The 21,959-nt window shown below is 43.9% G+C and overlaps 1 protein-coding gene and 1 non-coding gene across 2 annotated transcripts in view; one reads left to right on the plus strand and one right to left on the minus strand.

Annotated features, from left to right (window-relative positions):
- PRKN (parkin RBR E3 ubiquitin protein ligase) overlaps window positions 1-21,959 on the minus strand; it is an 857,446-nt gene that overhangs the window by 268,436 nt on the left and 567,051 nt on the right. The window lies entirely within an intron of this gene.
- Window positions 10,187-10,324, plus strand: LOC119924469. The gene has a single exon (XR_005449181.1). It is a non-coding gene; the product is annotated as a small nucleolar RNA SNORA7 (small nucleolar RNA).

A 21,959-nucleotide genomic window follows, 5' to 3' on the forward strand; every position in this document is an offset into this window, starting at 1 on the left:
GGGTAGGGACTGTCTCTATGTGTTGCCAATTTGTACTTCCCAAGCGCTTAGTACAGTGCTCTGCACATAGTAAGCGCTCAATAAATACGATTGATTGATTGACTGATTGATTGATTGATTTACTCATTCATTCAATTGTATTTATTAAGTGCTTTCTCTACACAGAGCACTGTACTAAGCACTTGGAAACGTGCAATACAACAATAAACAGACACGTGCCCTTGCAGTCCAGCTAGTCCCTCTCCGACAAACCTCAATAGTCCTGCCACGAGATGCAGAGTGGAATAAACTCCATTTGGGTTGATCAGCTTCTGAATGGAGAAATAGGGATTCTTTCTCCTCAGCTTCATTAATCGATCAGTAGCATTTATTTAGTGCTTACTGTGTGTAGAGCAATGTACCAAGAGAGTCGGGAGACAAGATCCCTGCCCACAGGGAACTTAGAGCCTAGAAGAGGAGCTTATATTCTACATCAACCACAATTTTCTCAATGACCCAGTACTGCAAGGCACCGTGCCAAGAGGCCTTCCCTGACTAAGCCCTCTTTTCCTCTTCTCCCACTCCCTTCTGCATCACTCTAGCTGGCTTCCTTTATTCATCCTCTTTCCCTGGCCCACAGCACTTATATACATATCTGTAATTTATTTATTTATATTAATGTCTGTCTCCCCATCTAGACTGTAAGCTCTTGTGGGCAGGGGATGTGACTGTTATATTGTTATAGTGTATTCTCCCAAGTGCTTAGTACAGTTCTCTACACAGCAAGGGCTCAATAAATACAAATGACTGACTGATTGATCCGTTAAAAGTTCCTGGAATGCACTTAAGGTCCTTAGCATAAAAGTGATGCTTATCACTTGAGCAGAAGTTTGACCTAGTAGAAAAACCAGGGGCCTGGGATCACAGAACCTATGTTCTAATACTAGCTCCCTCTCTTGACTGTTGTGTGGCCTTGGGCAAGGTACTTCACTTCTCTCTGCCTCAGTTTCCTTATCTGGAAAACGGGGATTAAGACAGTGAGCCTGAGGTGGGACAGGGACTGAGTCCAACCCGATTGGCTTGTATCTAACCCAGTGCTTAGAACAGCACCTGGCACATAGTAAGCACTTAACCATTAGCACAATAAACTCCTCATCTGTCAAATGTGAATTAAATCCTACTCCTTGCTAGTTAGGTTGTGAGACCCGTGAGGGTTAGGGGGTGTGCTCCAGCTGATCACCTTGTATCTACCCTAGCATTTAGTGCAGTACTTGGCACATAGTAAGCATTTAACAGGTATCACAATATTAATCACTACTAAAGCCACCATTGCACCTTTGCAATGGGTAGGATGTGGAGCTGAATGATGAACAGCAGGAAAATGAAAGCACTGTCTAGCTGAGTTGTAGCGGGGAAGCTGTAAATAGGGTGGCCAGTGAAAAAGCTTTAAAGAGACAAGAAAACAAAACCTCAATGATTTGGCCTATGAGGGTGGAATTGAGAGAGAGCAGCAGAAGACAGGCCAGCCGGGAATCAGCAATTAAAAATGAGGTGTCCGCCTTAGAAGAGAGACTTTGAAGAGATCACACCACAAACAAAGAAACAACAGGGGCACCAAGCATTCTGGGTTACAAATGCAAAATGCAGCAAGGGACAAGTTCTGTGAGAAAGCACCAAGAAAAGGATTGCCAGTAACATTCCATGACTACCAAAAAACCTTCACACACCCTCAGAATCACTCAATCAAAGATATTAATTGAGAGCTTACTGAGTTTAGAGCACTGTACTAAGCACCTGGGAGACAGCAATACAATACAGTTGGTAGACTTAATATCTGCCCTCAAAGAACATAACACTAACAATAATAATTGCGGTGTTTGTTAAGTGTTTACTATTTTCCAGGCACTGTACTAAGCATCAGCGTAGATACAAGCTAATGAGGTTGGCCACAGTCCCTGTCCCCCATGGGGTTCACAGTCTCAATCCCTATTTTACGGAAGAGGTAACTGAGGCACAAAGATGTAAAATGACTTGCCCAAGATTACACAGCAGACAAGTGGCAGAGCATGAATTAGAGCCCAGGTCCTCCTGACAACCAGGCCCATGGTCCATCCACTAGGGCATGCTGCTTCCCGTATGGGCAAATCACTTAACTTCTCCACGCCTCAGTTTCATCACACATAAAACAGACAGAAGATATATAAGACTGTGACCTCCTTGTGGAACAGGGACTCTGTCTAACCTGATTATCCTATACCTACCCCAGCACTTAGTACAATGCTTGGCACATAGGAAGCACTTAGAATCTGTATTTATGGTTTTTATTATTGGTAAGGTCAAGGGACAGACATATGTGGGCAGAGAGGGAGGTCTGCCGCTTCAGCCACGAGGAAACAGAGGATATAAACCGAATGGAAGTCGTGAAGTTTGCTTCCTTCATAAGGTGAGCATATTGTGCACCCTCCCAATCAATTGATCAATCATTTGATTTTATTGAGCGCTTCCTGCGTGTGCAAAGCACTGAACTAACCAGGAGGGAGTGGGAATGATGGAGCCGTGCCTGAGAGTGAGCTGTTGATCTGAGTATTTTCTAGGCTACACTTCACTGGGAGGATTACCCCTTCTTATTCCTCACGCCTGATGTAATAACTCATCTGACTGCCTAAGTGATATGGGGACAAGCGCTAGAGAAACGCATTGATGGATAGGGACCTAGGGTCCATTTATTCATTCCCTTGACAGTACCAATCTTAAGTAGTAAGAGAAATAAATCAACAACCAAGTTGTAAAATATGTCCTATTCAGTCACTGTAAAATAATTAATTTTACAAATGTTCTGGCCCATTTAACGTCATCAACATACTTGAACACTCCCGATGTCTTTAAATTGCTCCACTTTAAATTCCTTTCTAGATAAAATTTTATATTGTTTTTATGTTTTTTAATTAGAGTAATAGTTCGAACAATAAAATCTATCAATACACCAAAATTTCCTTCACCCAGTTATTACCAATGCATAAAAAAACCTCCCAGTTGAAAATACCTAAAAAATGTTTCAGTAAAATCCTAATGATATTTGAGGAGGAATGCAAATTGGCCTACATTATTTTCTTTCCTGTCTGATGGGAATAGCTATATCTTTTTTAAGTTTTGGGGGGGGGGTTTTGTATGCTGCACTTCTGCAGAGGTAAGAGAAGTGAGATAGCCTGGTGACCCATAGATGGATCTGGAAAGAAGATGGAAGGGTTCTTGATCCTTTTCCAAAAGGAGGATGATGTACTATGGGAAAAAGGTTGAAAAGAGAAGCAGATTGGCAGAGGTTTTGTAGTATCATGACAGGAGGGCAGGACTGAAGATGGAAAACCCAGAGCAGAAGTGGTCAGTTGTAATAGCCCAGGTCAGAGATGATCAGATTTTGGCTGTGGACTGGGGAATAAGTATGGAAAGACAGATTCAGAGATGTTGGTCTGTTGACCAACATGTGCTCAAGCTGCGGAAAGCTGTTGGCAGAAATCCAGACATGCCTGATTTTATCTGCCTTATTCATTCTTGCCTGCTTCAATGTTGTCCTCTCATTCATTCATTCATTCAATCGTATTTACTGAGTGGTTACTGTGTGCAGAGCACTGTACTAAGCGCTTGGGAAGTACAAGTTGGCAACATATAGAGACGGTCCCTACCCAACAGTGGGCTCACAGTCTAGAAGTCTCCTCTGATTGACATTACTTTTCCTTCATAATTCAACCCAATATCCACTGCCCCTTCCAGCTGTTCCAGACATTTAACTCCCTGTCCCCTCACCCCCACAATCTCAATAATAATAATAATAATAATAATAATAGTTATTAAAAGCTGGCTCTTATGATCTGGGTACATACCTTATTAACAAAATTGAAATCACCAGGTATGATCTCCCTAAATTCTCCCTTGCTCCTCTGCAGACCCCGTCTCTTCTTCTCTTTCTTTGACCCTCCCAATATCTCCAGTGGTATTTCCAGAAGAGATCTCTTGCCTCCTCTCTAAATAATAAATAAATAATAATGTTGGTATTTGTAAAGCGCTTACTATGTGCCAAACACTGTTCTAAGAGCTGGGGTAGATACAAGGTAATCAGATTGTCCCACGTTGGGCTCACAGTCTTCATCCCCATTTTACAGATGAGGGAACTGAGGCACAGATAAGTTAAGTAACTTGCCCAAGGTCATACAGCTGACAAGCGGCAGAGTCAGGATTAGACCCCATGACCTCACACTCCCAAACCCATGCTCTTTCCACTAAGACATGCTGCTTCTTACCTCAACCCCGTGCTACTGACCCCATCACTTCATACCTTATTAAAATGCTAGTTCCCTCCTTTCTTCTCTCCTTGACTGTCATCTTCAATCGCCCGCTTTCCAGTGGCTTCATTCCTACAGCTTTCATTTGTGATCATGTCTCCCCTCTCCTATAAAAAAAAACTCCTCACTAGACCGCCCTCTAGGTGCCCTCCTAGTTCTCCTCCTAGCTCTCTGAGAGCTCCTTCTCACTCTCTCCTCTGGCTCCTCCTTTGCCTCCCACACTCTGATCCTGGGGGTCCCTCAAGGTTTAGTTCTGGGTCCCCTTCCATTCTCCACCTACACCCACTCTCTCAGCAACTGTGAGCCCAACATGGGACAGGGACAGTGTCCAACCTTATTTGCTTGTATCCGCCTCCAGCACTTAGCTCAGTGCCTGGCACATATAAGTGCTTAACAAATACCATCATTATTATTATTACTGGAGTACTCATTCACTCCCATGGCTTCAGCTACTATCTCTATGCAGATGATTCCCAGCTCCAACCTCTCTCCTTCTTTTGAGTTTCACATTTCCTCCTGCCCTCAGGACATCTTTACCTGGATGTCCCTCACACAACTCAAACTAAACATGTGCAAAACAGAATTCCTTATCTTCCCACCCAAACCCTGTCTTCCCTGTCTTTCTCAACCCTGTAGATAGCCCCACCATCCTCCCTGTGTTATAAGCCCGTAAACTTGGCATCATCCTTGACTCACTTCTCTCATTCAACCCACATAACCAATCTGTCACCAAATTCTGTCAGTTCAACACCTTCAAAACATCGCTAAAATCCACCTTTTCCACTCCATCCAAACTGCTACCATGTTAATCCAAGCATTTATCCTATCCTGCCTTGACTACCCCATCAGCCTCCTTGCTGACCCCCCTGCCTCCCGTCTCTCCCCCTTCCAGTCAATACTTCGCTCTGCTGCCTAGTTCATTTTTCTAAAAACAGTTTAGGCCATGTCTCCCCACTCCTCAAGAATCTCCAGAGGTTGCCCATCTAACACCACATCAAACAGAAACTCCTTACCATTGGCTCTGAAGCATTCAATCAACCTCCTCCTACCTTATCTCTCTGTTCTTCTACTACAGTCCCAACAAACACTTAGTACAATGCCTGGCAAAAATTAAGCACTTAACAAATGCCTTAAACCGAACTGACAAAAATTACAGATAGGAGAAAGACAGAAAAATGGATATGTGTACACAAAAAGAAGCACACATAGACACAGAAAATTGATAAGTACATCAGCAATAAATGTGCTAGCTTGTTTTAAGGACACAGTAAAAAAAACTTCAGACAATGCTGCTTCTCAGCTGAACAATGGTTTTTACTTGCTGAAGGCAGAAAGGAATGGCTCTCTTTGGGCAAAAGCTTTGTGTGGAGAGATTTGGAGGCAAAAGAAAAACAGCGCCTAGTGCTACAAAAATTAAGCAGAACAACATAAAAAGAGGCAACCTTTTTGTATGCCTGATGTGGTTGCAATTGTGACTCTCTGAACTCCCTTTCCATATACAGAAGACCACCACTCTCCTTACCTTCAAAGCCTCATTGAAATCACATCTCCTCCAAGAGGCCTTCTCCAAACTAACCTTCTTTTCCCCTATTTATTCATTTCATTCAATTATATTTATTGAGCACTTACTGTGTGCAGAGCACTGTACTAAGCGCTTGTGTGTGGCCTATGCACTTGAACCCATACCCTTCAGGCACTTGATAATCTCCCCACCTTCATCCTCAGAGCACTCATTTACATGTCCCTAGTCTTTTTACTGATGTTGATATCTGTCTCCCTATCTAGACTTTGAGCTCTCTGTGGACAGGGAACATGTCTCCCAACGCTGTTGTATTATCCTCTCCCAAACGCTTACTACTGTGCTCTGCACACAGCAAGTGCTCAACCAATAGCATTGGTTGATCCCCTGCTGGCCTTTTCATTCATTCATTCATTCATTCAATTGTATTTATTGAGCGCTTACTGTGTGCAGAGCACTGTACAAAGCACTTGGGAAGTACAAGCTGGCAACATATGCACTCAAAGATGAATTTCTCCATCAGTGGCGACTTCTCTGAGTATGAAAGTCAACCTATCAACTTATGGTTCATTCATTCATTAATTCAGTCATACTTATAGAGTACTTACTGAGTGCAGAGCACTGTACTAACTTCTTGGAAAGTACAATTCAGCAACAGAGACAATCCCTACCCAACAATGGGCTCACAGTCTAGAAGGTGGGAAACAAGACAACAAAACTAGTAAACAGGCAACAATAGCATCAATATAAATAGATTATAGGTATATGTATACATCATTAATAAAATAAATAGAATAATAAATATGTACATATATACACAAGTGCTGCGGGGCATGGAGGGGGGTAGAGCAGAAGGAGGAAGTGGTTCCAGTTGTGTCCTGGAATAGGTTACTTAAATTAGCCTAAGAATCCTCTAGCCCTTCTCAACATTTGGGGGCTACATGGGGCTTGAGGGTGGGAGGAAAGGGGCACTGAGCTCCTTGGGGAAATTGGGGGCTGGCCTCATTTCTCTCGGGGCACCAGGACACCACAGTGTGTATGTCTCCAGCCAGCACTGACTGTCACTTTCCTTCTAGACTGTAAGCTCAATGTGGGCAAAAAATGTGTCTACCAACTCCATTCTACTGTACTCACCCAAGCCTTAGTACAGTGCTCTGGACATGGTAAATGTCCAGTAAATACGAATGATTGATAATCACCGTTTTAGCTTTACATTTGTTGAGTAAGAGAAGCCCATGTTGGATGCTCCCAAAGTCTAACATTTTTTTGTTTTTTGTTTTTATGGTATTTGTTAAGTGCTTACTACATGCCAGGCACTGAATTAAACTCTGGGAAAGACATACATTAATCAGGTCCCTGTCCCACATGGGGCTTGCAGTCTTAATCCCTATTTTATATATGTGGTAACTGAAGCCCAGACAAGTTAAGTAACTTGCCCGAGATCACACAGCAGACAAGTGGCGGAGCCGAGATTAGAACTCAGGTCCTCTGATTCCCAGGCCTGTGGTCTATGCACAAGGCCATGCTGATTCTCATGCTTCTCTGACAGGGAGACCTGAAAAATATTCTCCCTTCTACTCAGACTGCGAGCTCCATGTGGGATAGACAATATGTCTAATCTGATCGCCTTGCATCTACCACAGTGCTTAGTAAATGCTTAACAAATAGCACAGTTATCATTATTAATTAGTAACGTACCTGAAGTCTCACAGAAACCTAACCCCCAACCTACTGGTCTGTGGAGCTAGTCCAATCCTGCTAGAAACAGATGAGCAGGAAGACAAGATCAATTCATTATCCCTGGCCACGAAGCCAGAGAAGAGAGCAGTACCAAAATGATTTCAAATATTCATTTGTGCTTTATTAGCAGGCAATTATGAATAACAAAGATGGAGTTTTACTTGAGAAGAGGCACGGCCTAGTGGATAGAGTTCGGGCCTGGGTTCATTCATTAAATTCATTCAACCGTATTTATTGAGTACTTATTGGAAAGTATAATTCAGCAATAAAGAGAGATAATCCCTGCCCACACGGGGCTAATCCCAGCTCTGCCACTTGTCCTTTGTGTGACCTTGGGCAAGTCGTTTCACTTCTTTATCCCTCAATTACCTCCTCCATAAAATGGGGATTAAGACTGTGAGCCCCACGTTGGGCAGGGACTGTGTCTAGCCCGATTTGCTTGTATCTACCCCAGCCCCCAGTGCCCGGCACAGAGTAAGCGCTTAAGAAATACTACTTTACTGTAAATGTAGGGATGGCATTCTCCACCCCTGATAGCACAAAGAAAGCATCAATCTTCTCCTGACGGAAATCCAAGCTTGGCACTCCTCACACATCTAAGCCTGGCACATTCTCCGCCTCCCGACAGATGCCATATTGACGATGAAACTTCCCCAAACTGCTACCTCCTGCCACCTGTAATTGAGGTTTCTGGGACAGGCACATCTATCCTCGGGAAACAAGGCTGAAAAGGTCTGGGGAAGCCAGCCCAATGCAGACTCCACCAGGTAATGAGTTTCAGTAAATCTCCCCCCCAGGACCTGAAGCCAAGAGATGAAAGTCTTTCTAGCAGACTATACAGCAAATGAGTCAGTTTCTTCCCAGAATTAGTCTGTGAAGTGAAGCCAGGAGAGTGAGAAGAGGGGGCCTGGGGGAAGGGGACAGAAATAAGGTTGGGGTAGAAGGAGCTATGCTGGGGAAAGCAGAATGAACTGAAGCCAGAAAACAGATTGGAGGAGGAGGAGTAGCAGAGCCTTGCTGACTCGTCTATTTTTCCCAGTAAAAATTATTTCAGGAACCGGCTAGGTATCTGTGCAGTCAGGTCACTCAGTCATATTTATTGAGCGCTTGCTGTGTGCAGAGAAACAGCATGATGTAGTTGACAGAGCACGGGCCTAGGAATCAGAAGGTCATGGGTTCTAATTTTGCCTCTGCCACTTGTCTGCTGTGTGACCCTGGGCAAGTCACTTCCCTCCTCTGTGCCTCAATTACCTAATCTGTAAAATGGGGCTTGAGTCTGTGAACCCCACATGGGACACAAACTGTGCCCAACTTGATTTGCTTGTATCCACCCCAGCACTTAGTATAGTGCCTGGCACATGGTAAGCTCTTAACAAATATCTTCATTATTTGAGCACTTACTATTGGTTAAGTACTGTTCTTAGCACAGGGGTAGATACAAGTTAATCAGGTCGGCCATAGTCCCTGTCTTACATGGGACTCACAGTCCAAGTAGGACAGTCTTTTAGACTGTGAGCCCACTGTTGGGTAGGGACTGTCTCTATGTGTTGCCAATTTGTACTTCCCAAGCGCTTAGTACAGTGCTCTGCACATAGTAAGCGCTCAATAAATACGATTGATTGATTGATTGATTATTACTAATATTATTATTATCATTATAATTAAAGTGCTTGGAAGAGTACAATATAACACTATATTACAGACATATTCCCTACCTCCAGTAAGTGTACAATCCACAGGTGGAGAAAGACATTAATATCAATAAATTATTAATCATAATAATAATAATAATAATTGTGGCATTTAAGGGCTTACTAAATGCCAGACACTTTACTAAGCACTAGAGTAGATACAAAATAATAGGCTTGGCTATGGTGCCTTTTCCCGACAGGGCTCACAGTCTTAATCCCCATTTTACTGATGAGGTGACTGAGGCACAGAGAAGTGAAATGACTTGCCCAAGGTCACACAGCAGACAAGTGGCAGAGTAGGGATTCGAAGCAAGCTCCTTCTGACCCCCAGGCCCGTTCTTTATCCACTAGGCCATACTGCTTCCCCCTAAAATACAGATATGTACATATTGGGTTGGGAGTGGGCATGAATAAAGGGAACATGTCAAGGCCATGCAGAAGGAAGAGGAGGAAAAGTGGATTTAATTATTTATTTATTTATTTAATTATTTATTTATTTATTAAGTGCTTACTATGTGCAAAGTGCTGTTCTAAGCACTAGGGAGGTTACAAGGTGATCAGGTTGTCCCACGGGGGGCTCACCATCTTAATCCCCATTTTACAGATGAGGTAACTGAGGCACAGAGAAGTTAAGTGACTTGCCCGAAGTCACACAGCTGACAATTGGTGGAGCCGGGATTTGAACCCACGACCTTTGACTCCAAAGCCCGTGCTCTTTCCACTGAGCCACGGGTTTAGTCAGGGAAGGTCTCTAGGGGGAGATGTGCCTATGGTAACCCTTTGAAGGGTCGGGAGCGGGGAGAGTAAACCCACTCAACCTACCTGGCACACAAATTTGGTTTCTTCCTTCGAAAGCAAAAATTCTTAACAATAGCAACCATGGGTAAAAGGCAGTATTAACCCCTCACTCCTTCCCCCAGCCCCACTCAGGGCAGCACCTGGGGAATTTCCAGTACTCTACCAGTCTCGACTATGGGAGGAAGAGTCAAGCAGAGGCCTACCCATTCCATTCCTAGCTTGGGCAGGGGCTAGCGAGTGGAAGAAAATCTGCTACAAGTCAAAATTCACCCGTGCTGGGCAGCAGCGGCATGGGAGAGAGTGGAGGGTGGAGAGACAAGCTGACCACGAGGAAGGAGGCAATGGTAAACAACTTCTGTATTTTTACCAAGAAAACACTATGGACACACTACCAGAATGATGGCAGATGGAGGTGGGGCGTTCTGGGAGCCATTCATTCAACCGTACTTATTGAGCGCTTACTGTGTGCAGAGCACTGTACTAAGCGCTTGGAGATGTGGCCATGGTGTTGCTACGGGTCAGAGACAACGTGACAGCATAAGATAAGGCCTTCATCCAGAATTTACACAGTTGTGATAAAAGCTTTGGTGGTCAAACATTACCATCTTCAGCAACTCCTATGTATATACAGATCACTGAACTGAGCCTCTACTGTGTGCAAAACACTGTGCTAAGCACAGCCTGTGAAGAGAATACCACACTAAATGAATACAATGTGCAGAGCACTGCACTGAGTATGCACCGTGTTGTATAGGGAATACAGCATTAGTCTGGGAGTCAGAAGGATTTGAGTTCTAATCCCAGTTCTCCTACTTGTCTGCTGTATTACCTTGGACAAGTCACTTCACTTCTCTGTGCCTTAATTACCTTGTCTGCAAAATGGGGATTAAGATTACAAACCCCAGGTGGGATATGGACTGTGTTCCACCTCATTAGCTTGGATCTACCCCAGTGCTTACTACTGTGGCCTGACACATAGTAAGTGCTTAACAAATATCATTTTAAAAAAACAAAACTGCGAACATTTAAGTGATCAGTATTGGGTGTGAACTTTAAACATGTGCAAGAGCACTGCCTTGGGTGTTAACTCTGAGCATTTACAGTGCATTGTATTGGGTGTGAAGTCTGGACAGAGCACTGTATTAGGTGAAACTTGCGTGCATTTGCAGAGCACTATATTAAGTTAGAACTGAGTCCAGGGCTCTGCACAAGGCATTTGGGAATATTTCACAGAAATAACAGACATGGTACACTACTGACCCAGGAGTAATTGCACTTATAGGCATTAACTTTTCTGGAAGAGTCTCCTATTCACCACATACCCCGAACGTTCACTGTTTTTTCTGGCAGTCCTTGTTATCCCATCAATCCTTTGTCCACTACCAGAGCACACAGGTGGTGGTGGAAAATAACCCGTCCCTAGTAGTAAACTGAGTTGTTGAAGATTCAATCTGATGCACCAAAGTGTTCCCCTTGCCCTACTGTCAGAGAATGCAAAGTGATGCCAATAAACAGGGACATACCAATTCAGGAATCATACATCTTCAGGGTAATTGGATTGGACACTGGGACATCTACTTTGGCTATGTTTTGCTGAGCCTGCCATCACACTATCAGTCAAAAGAGACTTGAAAGAGTGAAAAAAATCAAAAAGGATATCCACTCCACTTCTTAGGATAATGCTTCACACATAATAATAATAATAATAATAATAATAATGGTATTTTTTAAGCACTTACTATGTGCAAAGCACTGTTCTAAGCACTGGGGAGGTTACAAGGTGATCAGGTTGTCCCATGGGAGGCTCACAGTTTTAATCCTCATTTTACAGATGAGATAACTGAGGCACAGAGAAGTTAAGTGACTTGCCCAAAGTCAAACAGCTGACAGTTGGTGGAGCCGGGATTTGAACCTATGACCTCTGACTCCAAAACCCGTGCTCTTTCCACTGAGCTATGCTGCTTCTCACATAATAAGTAATTAACAATGATTATATTATTATTATTATTATGGATGAAGGACCACTCAAGGGAAGTATGGGTTGGGCCAGTAAAGGTCTGGGAGTGAGGATTATTTCCTGGAATTAGGGGCCAGGAAGAATAGGGAAAAGATGTTATTTTTTCCCTGCTATTTATACACAAAGATTTCCTGTTTTTATTCAACAGCTTTATATAATGATTATATCCTTTATTTCAGGAGGTGAGCAGGACTGCAGTTCCCAGATTTATGCTACCTAGACCAGGTGAAAAGATTTAAGGTCTCTGCAAATAATGTCTGAGGGCAACAGGTTATCAAGAATCAAACCAACCTGAAGATATAATAAACTGAAGTGCAAGACTTGAATTACCACAGTAGGTATATTTGAATTCCCAGCAATTTCATGAGCAATTTAATCACCTACAAGCCATGTTTGACATGACAGAAATGACAAGGTCATCATTAATGGGGTCCTGGAGTTATTATTATTACTTATATTACAATTATTATATTTGTTAAGCACTTACTCTGTGTCAAGCACTGTTCTAAGAGCAGGGGCACATACAAGTTAACCAGGTTGGAGAAGGTTCTTGACCCACATGGGGCTCACAATCTCAGTAGGAGGGAAGAACATGCATTAAATTCCCATTTTATAGTGGAGGAAACTAAGGCAAAGAGAAGGTAAGTGACTTGCCCAAGGTCACGCTGCAGACAAGTGGCGGAGCTAGGATTAGAACCCAGGTGCTCTGACTTTTAGGCCCATGCTCTTTCTTTCTAATAGGCCATGCTGCTCCTTGAATGGACTGGAGTTAATTCAACAGCATGAAAGAACCATTCCTTAATGAACATAGTTTTGCTAGTGGGGAGATGAGGAGAATCTTAAATAAGCAGTTGTTGAAAGGGAAACTGATATGGGAACACATAAGCAGGAAGCGCACAGTAAAACGTTTTACAAACAGAGTGGTAACTGTGGTTTTTACTCTTACCTTGTGCCAAACAGAGAAGCAGCCTGGCCTAGTGGAAATCAATCAATCAATCAATCGTATTTATTGAGCGCTTACTATGTGCAGAGCACTGTACTAAGCGCTTGGGAAGTACAAATTGGCATCACATAGAGACAGTCCCTACCCAACAGTGGGCTCACAGTCTAAAAGGGGGAGACAGAGAACAGAACCAAACATACCAACAAAATAAAATAAGTAGGATAGAAATGTACAAGTAAAATAAATAAATAAATAAATAAATAAATAGAGTAATAAATATGTACAACCATATATACATATATACAGGTGCTGTGGGGAAGGGAAGGAGGTAAGACGGGGGGATGGAGAGGGGGACGAGGGGGAGAGAAAAGAAGGGGCTCAGTCTGGGAAGGCCTCCTGGAGGAGGTGAGCTCTCAGCAGGGCCTTGAAGGGAGGAAGAGAGCTAGCTTGGCGGATGGGCAGAGGGAGGGCATTCCAGGCCCGGGGGATGACGTGGGCCGGGGGTCGATGGCGGGACAGGCGAGAGCGAGGTACAGTGAGGAGATTAGTGGTGGAGGAGCGGAGGGTGCGGACTGGGCAGTAGAAGGAGAGAAGGGAGGTGAGGTAGGAGGGGGCGAGGTGATGGACAGCCTTGAAGCCCAGGGTGAGGAGTTTCTGCTTGATGCGCAGATTGATCGGTAGCCATTGGAGGTTTTTGAGGAGGGGAGTAATATGTCCAGAGCGTTTCTGGACAAAGATAATCCGGGCAGCAGCATGAAGTATGGATTGAAGTGGAGAGAGACACGAGGATGGGAGATCAGAGAGAAGGCTAGTGCAGTAGTCCAGACGGGATAGGATGAGAGCTTGAATTAGCAGGGTAGCGGTTTGGATGGAGAGGAAAGGGCGGATCTTGGCAATGTTGCGGAGCTGAGACCGGCAGGTTTTGGTGACAGCTTGGATGTGAGGGGTGAATGAGAGAGCGGAGTCGAGGATGACACCAAGGTTGCGGGCTTGTGAGACGGGAAGGATGGTAGTGCCGTCAACAGAGATGGGAAAGTCAGGGAGAGGACAAGGTTTGGGAGGGAAGACAAGGAGCTCAGTCTTCGACATGTTGAGCTTTAGGTGGCGGGCGGACATCCAGATGGAGATGTCCTGAAGGCAGGAGGAGATGCGAGCCTGGACAGAGCAGGAGAGAGCAGGGGCAGAGATGTAGATCTGGGTGTCATCAGCGTAGAGATGATAGTTGAAGCCGTGGGAGCGAATGAGGTCACCAAGGGAGTGAGTGTAGATTGAGAACAGAAGGGGACCAAGCACTGAACCTTGGGGAACCCCCACAGTAAGAGGATGGGAGGGGGAGGAGGAGCCTGCAAAAGAGACTGAGAAAGAACGACCGGAGAGATAAGAGGAGAACCAGGAGAGGACGGAGTCTGTGAAGCCAAGGTCAGATAACGTGTTGAAGAGAAGGGGGTGGTCCACAGTGTCAAAGGCAGCTGAGAGGTCGAGGAGGATTAGGACAGAGTAGGAGCCGTTGGATTTGGCAAGCAGAAGGTCATTGGTGACCTTTGAGAGCGCAGTTTCCATGGAATGAAGGGGACGGAAGCCAGACTGGAGGGGGTCGAGGAGAGAGTTGCTGTTGAGGAATTCTAGGCAGCGCGTGTAGACAACTCGTTCAAGGAGTTTGGAAAGGAATGGTAGGAGGGATATGGGACGATAACTAGAAGGTGAGGTGGGGTCAAGAGAGGGTTTTTTTAGGATGGGAGAGACATGGGCATGTTTGAAGACAGAGGGGAAGGAACCAGTGGAGAGTGAGTGGTTGAAGATGGAAGTTAAGGAGGGGAGAAGGGATGGAGCGAGAGATTTCATAAGATGAGAGGGAATGGGGTCAGAAGCACAGGTGGCCGGAGTAGCACTTGAGAGGAGGGAGGAGAGTTCCTCTGAGGATACCGCTGGGAAGGATGGGAGAGTAGCAGAGAGTGTTGAGAGCCGAGGGGTTGGAGAAAGGGGGGAAGAGACTTTGGGGAGGTCAGACCTGATGGATTTAATTTTGTTAATGAAGTAGGAGGCCAGATCGTTGGGGGTGAGGGAAGGAGGAGGGGGAGGAACCGGGGGCCTGAGAAGGGAGTTGAATGTACGGAAGAGCTGGCGGGGGTGATGGGCATGGGTGCCAATAAGGGAGGAGAAATAGTTTTGTCTGGCAGAAGAGAGGGCTGAGTTAAGGCAGGAAAGGATAAACTTGAAGTGAACGTGGTTGGCATGGTATTTAGACTTTCGCCAGCAGCGTTCGGCAGCTCGAGCATAAGAGCGAAGGAGGAGGACAGAGGCTGTGATCCAGGGCTGTGGGTTAGTGGTGCGAGAGCGGCGAAGGGAAAGGGGAGCGAGCGAGTCTAGCTGAGTAGAAAGGGTAGAGTTGAGAGCAGTAATCTGATCATCAAGACTGGGTAGAGAGGAGAGGGCGGCGAGGTGGGGTGTGAGGCGCTCCGAAAGATGGGTGGGGTCCAGAGAGCGGAGATCTCTGTGAGGGAGTAATACGGATTTACAGGGGAAAGAGCACGGGCCTGGAAATCAGAGGACCTGGGTTCTAATCCTGGCTCTGCCATTTGTCTGCTGTGTGATCTTGGGCAAGTCACTTAACTTCTCTGGGCCCCAGTTCTCTCATCTGCAAAATGGGGATTCAATACCTGTTTTCCCTCCTACTTAGACTGTGAGCCCCGTACGGGGATGGAGCTGTGTCCAACCTGATTAACTCCTATCTAACTCCTATCTAACACGGATGCTACGGTGCTGCTGTAGATACAATATAGTCCAGTCAGACACAGTCCTGGTTCCACAAAGATCTCAAAATCTAAACAAGGAGGGAGGAAAGGTCTTTAATCTTGAATTTAGAGAGTGGAAACTAAGGCACAGACAAGTTAAGCTACTTGCCCAAGGTCTCACAGGAGGCAATTGGTAGATCTGGGATTAGAGACCAGGTCCGCTTATGGCTCAAGTTTGCATTCTTTCCACTAGACCACGCTACTTCTTGAAGTTTCCAACAAAGTGATAGCTCCCACTAGATTGTAAACTCCTTGAGAGCAAGTCTTTTCAGCCACACTTGATCATGTTGTCAATAGTGATGTCTTCATATACAAAGAACAGGCATATACCAAGGACAGCTATTTACATTTTCATCTTCTAAAGCAGTTAGCACATAGCCTAAGATTAGTTTTCATTAATCGGATACTGAAAATCTCTTCCTGGTAGAATGAGAGTCTTTTCTAAACTTTCAAGATTGTAACCTTGTCGTGGGCAGGCAATGTGTCTATCAATTCTGTCGAACTGTACTCGCCCAAGCACTTAGTACAGTGCTCTGTACACAGAGGAGCTTGATAAATACCATTAATTGATTTTCCTGAAATAGCTATGTTTCTGAAAGGTTACTCCTTTTTATAGGATCTGTTAAAACACTTGCTATGTGTCAAGCACTGTTCTAAACACTGGGGTAGATATAGATCAATTAGGTTGGATACAGTCCCTATCCCACATGAGGCTCACAGTCTAAGTAGAAGGGCAACAGGTATTGAATCCCCACTTGGCAATCAAGGAAACTGAAGCCCAGAAAAATCAAGTGACTTGCTCAAGGTCACGCAGCAAGAAATTGGCAGAGCCGGTATTAGAATCCAGGTGCTCTGTCTCCCAGACCTGTGCTCTTTCCACTAGGTCACACCACATGCCATTTCACTAAAGCAAAATTCCATATATAAGACCCAATTTTCCCACTGACTCCAAAGTCCCGGGTTGCCCCAAAGGGTACATGAAAATCAACATGGAGAGGCAAGATTAGAATGCACAAACTCAGGATCCTGAAACTGTGCTTTAGGCTACAGGTCTCCTGCCTCACCCCACCTAAACCCCCATGAAGAACCAGAAGCTGAGTATTAACATGAAAAATTCCAATTTGAGAGTTCCATTCCTACATCTGAATTTTTGATTTGTTCCTGGCTAGTGGGCTCAGGGATGGCTTGCAAACCTAGGGTTTCAACTCTAAGTCTTAGATAAAATGTACAGAAATTCTGACTGCACTTCCACTTCAAGAGACAAGCCTAAAAATAGGTTCTGGTCATTATGCTTTTGGCAACAAATTACCATATCATCATTGACCTCATTTAGTGCAAGAGCTTTTGAAATGAATTTTCAGATTTTAATGATTCTATCTAGGTCGCAAGATAATTCTATTAAGTTCATTTGGGATAGACAAAAAAAGGCTACAGATGCTGCTTGAGTGAATTATTTCCTGATGCTATTGATTTCCAGATGCTATTTGAAAATAAATTACAGGATTGATTTCTATGACCGTAAAGAAGCAAAACAAAACTCTTCCATCTCCTCATCTCTAAATTACAATTTCAAGAACCAAGAAACACCTCACATTCCTTCTTAGCCCTGTGTACCTCACTGAGATAGAAAAGAAAACCAGAGAAACATATTATGACAGGTAAATCATTTGCCAACATACAACTCTTTCCATGTCTGTCATGTTCAGCTTTATTTTATAGCATCTATCTTGGCAATATAAATTGTACTTGGCTTCAGAGGTGTTTGCTGGGTAGCATGGTGAAGAAAAGCAATCATGACAACTGAAAAATACAACCTAGAATATTGAGAGTGCTGGGGAGGGAAGCTGGGTTATGGGGGACTTGAGGAGGGAGACGCTATTTGCTTTCTTTCGCTTTCTTTCAGAGAGGGCCAGTGCCATGTTCTCTTTTCTGTCACCTTTTTTCAGAAAAACATTGACACTGGAAAACAAATAACAACTATTACAGTTATGAAAGGTGCCAAACAATCTCAAGCCATTTCAAAAGACTCCCCCAAAACAGCTGCACGAATGAAAAGCAATTTAGGTCAGCATGCACAGATTAATTATGTCACTTTTTTTTTTTTGCTGAAAAGGTTTGCTTTGCCAAACTGAAAGCCTATGCTGTACGAATAAAACAATAAGTAGATAAAAGAAAATTCAGGGATGAGCTAATTCAGACCTTTGATATCACTTTCCACATGCTCTGATCAAGTACATTACTCCGTTTTCTTTCCCAAGTCCTCCAATCATTTAATAGTGTTTATTGAATACCTCTGTGTGGTACACAGTATTAAGCACTTGGTAGAGTACAACAGACTTATGTATGATCCCTGTCCTCAAGGAGCTTACAGTCCTAATGGGGCAGTAAAAACCTATCCCAGAATCCTCTGCTTTTCTTGGGGCTTTCCCTTACAGAAATAATCCTGCAGAGGTGGTGCTAACTCTTCAATACTCTTTCAGTGGCATTTATTGAGCGCTTGCTGTGTGCAGAGCTCTCTACTAAGTGTTTGGGAGAGTACAATGTAATAAAACTGATAGACACATTCCCTGCCCACGAGGAGTTCACAGTCTTACAGGGGAAGACAGACATTAAAATATATAAATCATGGATATATATATTCATAAGTGCCATGGTAATGAAGGTGCAGTGCATATTGAGTGCTTAAAGTTGCCATAGTAGTAGTGGCAATAGCATTTATTAAGCACTTACTGTGTGCACATCACTGTAATAAGCGCTGGCAGAGAATACACAAGTGTGAATTAGAAACGGTCCCTGTCCCACATGGGGCTCACAGGAATCTTGCTTCTGGTGACCAGCAACTCTATTTTCTTTCCATATTCTGCCTCCCAGATTTTTTTTAAAGGTAAATTAGAAGAGTAGCATAAAGTCAAAAATAAGCAATTTCACATAGATTCTGAATGGGTGAGAAGGTGACTGATTTCATACAGGGTCTGGGAGTAAGGCTCTTGGATACTAGTTGCAGTCTGCCACTTGGTGGCTATATTAATTATTTAATTAATAATGGCATTTGTTAAGTGCTTACTATGTACCAAGCACTGTTCTAAGTGCTGGGGGTAGATACAAGGTCATCTGGTTGTCCCACGTGTAGCTCACAGTCTTAATCCCTATTTACAGATGATTAAACTGAGGCACATAGAAGTGAAGTGACTTGCCCAAGGTCACACAGCAGACAAGTGGCGGATCCAGAATTAGAACCCATGACCTCTGACTCCCAAGCCCAAGCTCTTTCCACTGAGCCACGCTGCTTCTCATGACTTTGGGGAAGTCACTTTTCCTCTCTGAGCCTCAGTTTCCTCATCAGGAAAATAAAGCTAAGATACCTGCTGTCCCTACATCTTAGATTATGAGTCCTGGGTGGGACAGAGGGTATGTCTGATTTAATTATCTTCAATCATCCCTTGTGCATAGTAAATTGTTTTGGCATATAGAAAACACTCAATAAATATCATTATCAGTACATTCATTCATTCAATCATATTTACTGAGTGCTTACTGTGTGCAGAGCACTGTACTAAGCACTTGGAAAGTACAAGTCGGCAACATGTAGAGATGGTCCCTACCCAACAATGGGCTAACAGTCTAGAAAATAATAATGATGGCATTTGTTAAGTGCTTAAAAGTGCTGGGGGGATACAAGGTGATCAGGTTTTCCCTTGTGGGGCTCACAGTCTTAATCCCCATTTTACAGATGAGGTAACTCAGGCTCAGAGAAGTGAAGTGACTTGCCCAAAGTCACACAGCTGACAAGTAGCGGAGCCAGGATTAGAACCCATGACCTCTGACTCCAGTACATGCAAGCTCATTGTGGGCAGACACCGTATCTACTACTTCTGTTGCATTGTACTCTTCCAAATAGTACGGTGCTCTGCACACAGTAAGTGCTCAATAAATACAACTGAATGAATAAAAGTGGAGGTCTTTATGATAGCCTGAATTTTAGGAAACTACATGGAATTATGAGACAGAATCCTCAGGTTAGAATGAATGCCCAGAGATCACTTTAGTCAACACCATGGCTCTATTGAGCCCTTGTCCCAATATGGGTAGCTGGACTGAATGCTAGCTCTCTTTCATCAGTTTTGATTTTCCAGCCTATAATTCTTATCATGACTATTGCAATTTGATCTAAAGCTCTTCTTTCAAATAGTAACGAGGCTGCTTAAGTGCTGTTGTTCCAGTGAAGTGTTAATAGAAATAATAGTATTAATATTAACATCTAATAATCATTTCAAGTCGCATGCTAAATGCTGAGGTACACAGAGTACAAGCCGAACAGACACAGACCCTGTCCCACAGAGAGCTCACAGTACAAGTTGGGAGAAGAATAAGTATTTAATTCTCATTTCACAGATGAAAATATTGAGGCTGAGAGAAATTAAGTGATTTGCCAAAAGTCACATTGCAGCCATTTGGTGGAATCAGGATTAGAACCCAGGCCTGTTGTCTCTCACTAGGCCACGTTGCTTCTGCTGTTGACACAGAAATAGCAAAAAATGTTTCAGTCAGGGCTTCTGCCCTTCACAAGAGTTACATTAGGCTGTACATCAAAGTAGTTAGGGCTTGGACAAAACTGTTATTCACCGATCACAGGATTCTGTTCCAAATTGGTCTCATTTCTAAAATGTTTGGCAGCTGCTTTTTCAATCCATGCCCAGAGGACAATAATTCTTTCTGATTTTGGGTGAGGAAACTATATTTGATCTTTTTGGCAACTGGGAATGGGGGCTATGACAACTAAAATCCACATTCCAAGGTTAATATGGTATTTGCTAAAGAACGAAGCACTAACTCACCATTTTGAATCTTCCTAAAATTTCTCCAAAGGATAGAGTCCTTGTTTTTGAAAAGTTCTTGTGGCCATATTGCTAAAGAGCACAGGCCTGAGAGTCAGCAGACCTGGGTTCTAATCTCGGCTCAATCAAGTGCCACCTGTCTGACCTTGGGCACTTAACTTATCTGTGCCTCAGTTTCCTCATCTCCAAAATGTGGATTCAATACCTGTTCTCCCTCATACAGCCCCTCTGTGAGCTCCATGTGGGACAGGAGCTGTGTCCAACCTGATTATCTTATATCCTTCCCAAAGCTTAGTAGACTGCTTGGCCCAAGTGCTTAACAAATATTACTATCGTCATTATTACTATTATGATGATGATGATGATTAATTACAAAAAATTGCATTGCCTTTCCAGAACACACGTCTTCTTTTCCCCACTGCCATAGTCTCTCTACTTTGCTGCATTTTTTTTTGAAAAACTTCTTTTCCACATGATGGAAGATGCTTCAACTTTCTCCTTTGTTGAAGTATGCACACGTAGTTACACACACACGCACATATATGAGACCAGCCTTACAAGCTGATTGCCCTGTACAAAATCTGTCAAAGGACACCTCTCCACCTGGCATTTCCCCTGGTTTGTACCCAACACTGCTAGATGATGTACCACTACCACTGAGAGCATCACCCCTAGACAAAGAAATGGGGCATGGCAGAACCCCTTGAGGCCAGCACAGTTTAATTCTGGTATATAAATGGTCAGAGAAGAGTCACTGTCTGCTGCCACTCTATCTCATCAGCAGGGACTCCCAGTTGCAGGCTGAGGAACCTTGATTCAAGAGCCTGGGGTAATAATAATAGTAATTGTGATATTTGTTAAGTGCTTACTATGTGCCAGGCACTGTAGTAAGCCCTGGGGTGGATACAAGTTTATTGGGTGGGACAGAGTCCTTGTCCCGCATGGGGCTCAAAGTCTTAGTCCCCATTTTATTCATTCATTTATTCAATCGTATTTATTGAGCGCTTACTGTGTGCAGAGCACCGTACTAAGTGCTTGGGAAGTACAAGTTGGCAACATATAGAGACAGTCCCTACCCAATAATGGGCTCACAGTCTAGAAGACTTTTACAGATGAGGGAACTGAGGCCCAGAGAAGTGAAGTGACTTGCCCAAGGCCTCACAGCAGACACAGGTGGTGGGGCCGAAATTAGAACCCATGACCTTCTGATTCCCAGGCACAGGCTCTATCCCATAGGTCGTACTGCTTTAGGAAGCCTGACGGAGGAGCCAGGACACATATAGCAGTGTAGCAGAGAGCAACTGAAGC

Source organism: Tachyglossus aculeatus, chromosome 2 (genome assembly GCF_015852505.1).
Source record: "Tachyglossus aculeatus isolate mTacAcu1 chromosome 2, mTacAcu1.pri, whole genome shotgun sequence".
Taxonomy (NCBI): domain Eukaryota; kingdom Metazoa; phylum Chordata; class Mammalia; order Monotremata; family Tachyglossidae; genus Tachyglossus; species Tachyglossus aculeatus.